The sequence below is a fragment of the Lycium ferocissimum genome, chromosome 6 (genome assembly GCF_029784015.1).
Source record: "Lycium ferocissimum isolate CSIRO_LF1 chromosome 6, AGI_CSIRO_Lferr_CH_V1, whole genome shotgun sequence".
Classification (NCBI taxonomy): domain Eukaryota; kingdom Viridiplantae; phylum Streptophyta; class Magnoliopsida; order Solanales; family Solanaceae; genus Lycium; species Lycium ferocissimum.
Genome location: NC_081347.1, coordinates 24,150,150 through 24,157,004, shown reverse-complemented (window position 1 = coordinate 24,157,004; position 6,855 = coordinate 24,150,150). Strand labels below are relative to the sequence as shown.

The following is a 6,855-nucleotide window of genomic DNA, read 5'->3' as shown; positions in this document are numbered from 1 at the left end:
ATTTCTTATTCCTGAAATATTTTGTTGTTCTTAAACATTGATTTTATTTTTCACCATTCTTCATGTAAATTGTCTACATATTTTTTATAGTTAAGAAGTATGTTTTTTCTAGCATATTTGCCGACAAAAAAACCCTTAATTATAAATGACCCCCTCCGTCCCTTTTACTAGTCTAGTATTTTAAGAATAATATTTATTTTACTAGTCTATTTTAGCCAATCAAGAGAGATTATTTCGAACTATGATTATATTTTTGTTTCTTTTTGTTATTTAAAGTATATGTTTTTCTTTAGAAATTTCATCATTTTATATTATTTATTTTGTATTTGTATGTACTATAAAACAACATTTAGATGAGATGTCAGATCAATAGTCATATTTATTTTATTTATATGCATTTGAACTTTATTTAAGCTCTTATTAAAGTAATTGATTTTACAAGGAATACTATTTGCTACTACTAATAAAAAAAAAAAGCTTATGAAATTATAGTAGTTATAGAAATAGGAGCGTATTTTTTTTTTTTTTTTATTTTGGTTCTATGTACTTTAATACTCTTTTTCATTTGGAACCAGACTTTCCCCCCAAAAAATTAAAAAATCCCCAAAGACTAAATCTTCCCCCCAATAATTTTAAACTTAATCAAATACTACTCCCACGAATAAAAATTGGAACCCTAACCTTTTCCCTTCCCCCAATTCCCTTTACGTCAAAGGCTGCACCGGCGGCCTAATTTCTCCATTTCTCTCTCTCTCTCTCTCTCTCTGCTTGAATTTTATTTGTCATTTACTTTTCTTGATTTATTTTTTTCTTTTGTAGGTTTATGAAGTGGAGTCCCGAAAGAGATTAATTGTATAATATGATTGTTGCATTGGATCATATTTTTGTGGATGTGAAGGTAATCCTCTGTGTGGTGTGGGCTTTAGGATTGACACTTTGAATTTTGAGATCTGTATTTTACTTTTTTAACTGTACCGTGAATGTAGCAATACTCTTATTTCACGATCTTTTGTCTTCTATAAAAGTTGCCTTCTATATTGTTTAAACCATATTTTTCCAACTTCTAATATTTGCCTTTATCTTTGGTTTGTCTTTGTCGAGAGATCTCTTTCTCATCTTCATCAGAAGTCGATATGCAAAAGTTAGAGTCAAGAAGAGAAGTCTTTTGAAGAGGATGCATGTTGTCATAGAGATTCAAGATGCTGCTTTGTATGAAGCCTCAACAAGTGACAATCAATGAATTGGTGTTTTTGTGGTCACTAGTCAATATTAGATTTTATTTATAGCATTCTCAGCTTAGGAGAAAATTTTGTATTCTTCGGGAACCATATATTTAATGGTGTTAACGAGATTTTTCAAAAGTTTGTCGAAGTGACTCTTTTGTTTAATTCAAAGTTCTATTGTAGTGTATAACTTGTGTACTGGAATTATGTGATTCATCGTGGCATTAGATTAGATTTTTTTCGGATATAAAAAAGAAAAATGAGGCTATTGACTAGAGATGATTTTCCGACATTTCTATGTATGCGTAGTAAGGATGGTATGATTTGATGACATTTCGTTATATGTCGCAATTAAATTAATTTCAAAATCGGTGACATTTAATAAAAGTTGCAAATAAATGTCGCTAATTATTTTGCCGACATTAATCTAAATGTTGGAAATTTTGTTGTGACATTTTTAAAAAGTTGTAAATAAATGTCATAAATTATGTACCGACATTAATATAAATGTCGAAAAATTCCCGACCCTCAAATTTACGACATTTGTACTAAATGTAAAATAAATGTCGCTAAGTGATTTTGCGACACTTATGGCACTTAATATGACATTTATAAAATGTCGTCGTAAGCCTAATTTCTTGTAGTGCAAGGGGTTAAACCCTAGAAGTTCAAGCGCCTCGTTGAAACTGAAAGAAAACTAAGGGGTTAAACCCTAGAAGTTCAAGCGCCTCATTGAAACTGAAAGAAAACCTATTGGGATTTCTCGCTACAACATGGGCGGATGTTCATAATAGGTATGAACCAAAAATTCGAGTGGAAGATAACCAATTCAGATTACCGGATGGATCGACTGGCCGGAGTCAGAACCATGACAGGCTTAGAAGGAATGTTGATACGATTTCAATTTTTGAAAGAAAGATATCAACCGTATGGTCAACAGGAAAGGTCTCGTGCATGACCAGAACGGAACCGAAATAATCAATATGAGAGGCCAAATTCTGACAGAAAGATCGATTCAAGTCAAAATAGACGGGGGTTGCAGTCCAAATCTGCAACAGTTGATTCAGTTACCAACAATATTGAAAATCTAAGGTTATCGAAATATAATTTCAATGTTGATTTAGTAAAGTTGGTCGCAGCAATAAGTAAGATTGATAGCGCGAAGCGGCCCGAACCAATGAGATCAGATCCCAGCCAGAGGGATATGAACTTATTTTGCGATTATCATGGAACCCATGGTCATTGGACCGGTGACTATAGGCACCTCAGGGACGAGGTTGCACGGTTGTTAAAAGATAGTCACTTAAGAGCATTCTTAAGTGAGAGGGCCAAGGATAACTGTGGAAAGAAGAGGGACTTAGTTAAGCAAGAGGTTCAGACCGAACCACGCCATGTGATCAATATGATAACTGACGAGCCCATGCAAATCAAGGAAACTTCCCTACTTAAAAAGGACAAGTTGCCAGGAATAAACAGACAGAGAGCTCTGAAGTCTGAGTAGAAAAATGTGTTGTCAGTAGACGATAAATTAAAGAGAGGGAAATATCTCACCCCATTCTGATGATCTGGTAATTTTAGTTATGATTAATAATTGTATAGTTATAGGCGTCGCAGTCGTTATGAGGACTGTGGAAAATATCATTCAAAGGGGAGTCATCGAACAATTGGCAGTGATGGGTGAGCTAGAACCGTTTGTAGAAGCAATCGGAGAAGTAGCTAGGCCCGAAGAAGCTGCAAAGGGTTTTGTAGAGTTGTTAGTTGTTACAGGAGGCGGTGAAAGGAATACGAAGTTTCGGATAACAGATGGTGGCATAGATTTTAAGGCTGTGTTAGGAAGGCCTTGGATTCAAGATGCAAATGTTATTATTGCAGCTTCACTCCAACGGTTAGAATTTCATACGCCGAAGGGAGTGGAGTATGTCCCGGGGAAGAGCTTTGATGAATCGAATGTCCGGTATCGATGTAACTAAGAAAGTCAAGGCAGGCTAAGATAAAAAAATTTACAGGGAAGATGGTGGAATAGGTTCAAGGCCATTTAACTGGATAAGGTTACAGGGGAGAAACTTACGTTGAGTTGCCGCAAATCAGAATCGATCGAGGTAAGTTTTAATCCTTTTTAAAAAAATATGTTTTCTAAAACTCTATAACATTTATTGCAGGAACAAGAAGAAAATGGTTTCCAACAAAAAATGGGGTTGGGATCATGAAAAGATTAGAGGGTTACCCGAAGGATTTTTGAAAACACGTGTTGCACTCTTTTTCCCTTCGTTTGGTTTTTATCCCTAATAAGAAAGAAAGGGTTTTTCCGGCCAGGGTTTTAATGAGGCAGCAACATACAACATGTTACCTTGAATAAATTGGATTAATCAAACATCAAAGGCAACAAGAAATCGGGAATGGTTCAAAAAGCTTTCAAGAAGATGAGTCACGGCAAGATACTGGGGACTGACGAAGGAAAGTTCATAAGAAGCCAAAGCTTTTAAATGAAAAAGTTGATATAGTTTTCTCAGAGGTTAAATATTACAAGAACTGGGGACTGTTGGCCAAGCTCTAAGCTGGCTATTCCAAAAGTTGTACAAATTTAATGGATTTATTTCCTAAAGTTTGATGTACAATAAAAGAGAAATGTATCAGTCAAATAGACTCTTTTTTTTCAAGTAAGCCTGTGATCGAGAGTAATATATACTCAAATTATACACCAATTATAAGCTTATACTTAAGCAAAGAATGCCCAAATGAATTAGAGACATCTAAATTCATCAGCATAACTATAAGGCCTTATTCATGAAAAGAAAATTGAGTCGGAAGTATCATTCCCAACCAATATATCAAAATCAGAGGTATTTAAACCCAAGAAAATCAAAATCAGAGGTATTCAAACCCAAGAAAATCAAATTCAGAGGTATTTAAACCCAAGTAAGTTATTATCCATTTGGAAGCATTTAGTTCGGTCGATAATAAGATAATCCGAGTAAACAAAAAAAAATACGGAGATTATCCACCCAAATGCTGTAAAGGTGTACATGGAATCCAGGTGAAAAGAAGATAAAAGAATTAACTTGTCCTCAGAAGTAGTGCGTCTGGGTAAGTCTTGATTATTTTCATATCTTTGCTTTGTCTTACATCAAAATAAGAAATAGTTACCGGAGTTGTATCTTAAAAAAAAAAACTATGACAAGGAAGTATGTTGATTCAGAAGAATCATGTTTATTAAATTAGAAGTTAGGAATACACGTTTAAAGATTAAAAGGTATGACAAAAGGTCCAAGATAAATGCAAAAACTGAAAAGGTTACAATGTATCAGCAAGTTACTTGTCTCGAACTAATCACCATCCAGAGCATCCATTGTTCTCATCAAAATTGCAGTAATCATAAAAACTATTCTTATGCGGTCACGGTAGAATTAACCTACAGGTTATTTCTTCAAACCCCTCTGGAATCTTCTGCGAGGTTGAGCATGGAGCAACTTGGCAAGTCCATCAGTAGACATGTCAAGAAGAGCATCAAGAAATTAAACTTCTTAACCGTTCTCTTCTTTGGCTGCTGCCCAGCAAATTTACCTATTCCATTGAGGTAGGTATGGGAAGTGCATGAGGAATAGAAGCAGCTAAGGTAAATAAATAGAAGAGGAAGAAGACGATTATATAAAAAACAGAGTGAACACATGGTTAATACATCCGGAAACAAGTTATGTTATTGAAAGATTGAAATGCACCTGAAGATCGTAAAATCGACCTAGCCATATTACAAACCCGCGGAAAGGACTGGTATGTCCAGTCCCGTGGTCAGTTTGGGCTTAAAGTAGAACTTTGAGAAGTTCCATTAAAAGCTAACAATTGTTTTTTTTTTCAAAAAAAAAAAAAAAAAAAAGAGAGAGAAAATAGCAATTCTATTATAAAGGTTAAGAACAAGTACGATGGGTTAAATATCTGGAGCAGCTCCAGCAACAGGTGGTGACCAGAGTCCTCACTCCCTGGTCCATTCCCCTCAGGGTCTTGGATGTCCTCAATAACCATCTTTGCGGCCTCCAATTCAATTTCTACCTCAAGCAACAACATAGCAAGGTTAAAGTCAGGAGCACTTGCCTTTTCAAGTGTATCCCTCTGAGTTTCTAGAATGGCCAAATCATGATGGAGCCGTAATTTTTGGCAGCGGGCTCGAAGGCGATCTCGAAAAACCTCAACATTGGAAAGTCAGTTCAGAATGCTGTTCAAATCATCCTCGAGTCTGGTTTCTCTGTCCTGCAGACCCACATACGAGGAAGTCAGGATTTGAAGAGAATTCTCCCGGTCTCTTAGCGAGTTGACCGCATTTTCTAAGCATATTGTCAAATAGGCTTGGAGGGAATAAGAATCTCGAATTTCATCCTGGAGCCTTTCTACTTCAAACCTCAGACAATTGTTTTCCTCTTGAAGTTTGACTTCGCCACGGGAGAGGGCAATGGTCCTAGCAAATTCAGCAGTAGAGGTGGCAACCACATGACCTTGAAAGAGGGATAGTTAAAGGGTCAACTAGAAACACTAGGGACTTATGAAAAAATTCATTGAAAAGGCAGAATAAATACCTAAAGGAACAAATTGGCCAGATGAGCCAGTGAAGATTCCAAGCTGACAACTGGAGGTTTGGGACATGGAGATGAGCCCGAAGTTCCAGCTTTAACCGGCGGAGTAAAACTCCTTTGCGATGGTTCACATACTGGGACACCAGGGCTTCCCGGACATAATTCGGCGGGAGAAACCTTGGGCTCCCCGGATGCTTTACTGGAACCATCAGGCAAGGGATCCTGGGGACTATCAACCTGTGGCCGCTTATCGTCGTCATCTATAAAAACTACCCCAAGCTAAGCACCCTGTTGTGCTTTGCTCCATGCGGCCTTAAGCCGGCGTTGGGTCCATACTCTAGAACCAATTCTTGCCGAGAAAGTTGATGCATCCTTTGGTTTACGTTTTCGGATCGAAGAAGCGACATAAATAATGTTTGACATGGCGGTTTTATGAGTGGGGACTCTCCGAAAAATGGTCTGTCTCACAGGAAGGCCTGCAAGGAGAGGATGAGTATAAAAAAAGGGAAGAAAGAAGAGGTGTGAAGCCATACACTATTAACGAAATTAAGTTTCACCTACCGTGACTTTTCCCCACCAAAAATCGGAGGTCATGCTTCTCCAAGATCGATTCATATTGGGAATGGCACGCAGCAGTGCAACGACCTATTCGAAAATCTCGACTAAAAGTTTCGGCTCTACAGGAATCGCTATAAAATAGCATAGAGACGAAAAACGGATTGAGCAAAATGAGAAGTGGTATAATAATAAAAAATTAAAAAAAAAGGGGGGGGGGGAGATTCCAGTGAGGCACTTTGATACACCCAAATTACAGCTTTAAAATAGGAGTAAAGCGGTCGTCGGTCAAATATAGAACCTAATGAGGTTGGGTCGAATCCCACAGAGAATACAATGAAGAAATGTATTTACTAAGTGTAACACTCAACTATTAGTATATATTTCTAGGGAAGGGAGTATAAATACTGTTTGGTTTGAAGATTCTTATGCTAATTGCTAGAGAAATGTTGTTGTAAATTTAATCAACTGATAAAGAGACTAAGGTTGTGGTTCCAAAGGAAAGTAAAGCAAAT

General features: G+C 36.8%; 1 long non-coding RNA gene across 1 annotated transcript; it reads left to right on the top strand.

The window, feature by feature from the left end:
* The first annotated feature begins 413 nt into the window (after nucleotides 1-413).
* On the top strand, nucleotides 414-1,425 carry LOC132060735 (uncharacterized). Its single transcript, XR_009415997.1, has 2 exons — nucleotides 414-898; nucleotides 1,102-1,425. It is a non-coding gene; the product is annotated as an uncharacterized LOC132060735 (long non-coding RNA).
* Nucleotides 1,426-6,855: the final 5,430 nt, after the last annotated feature.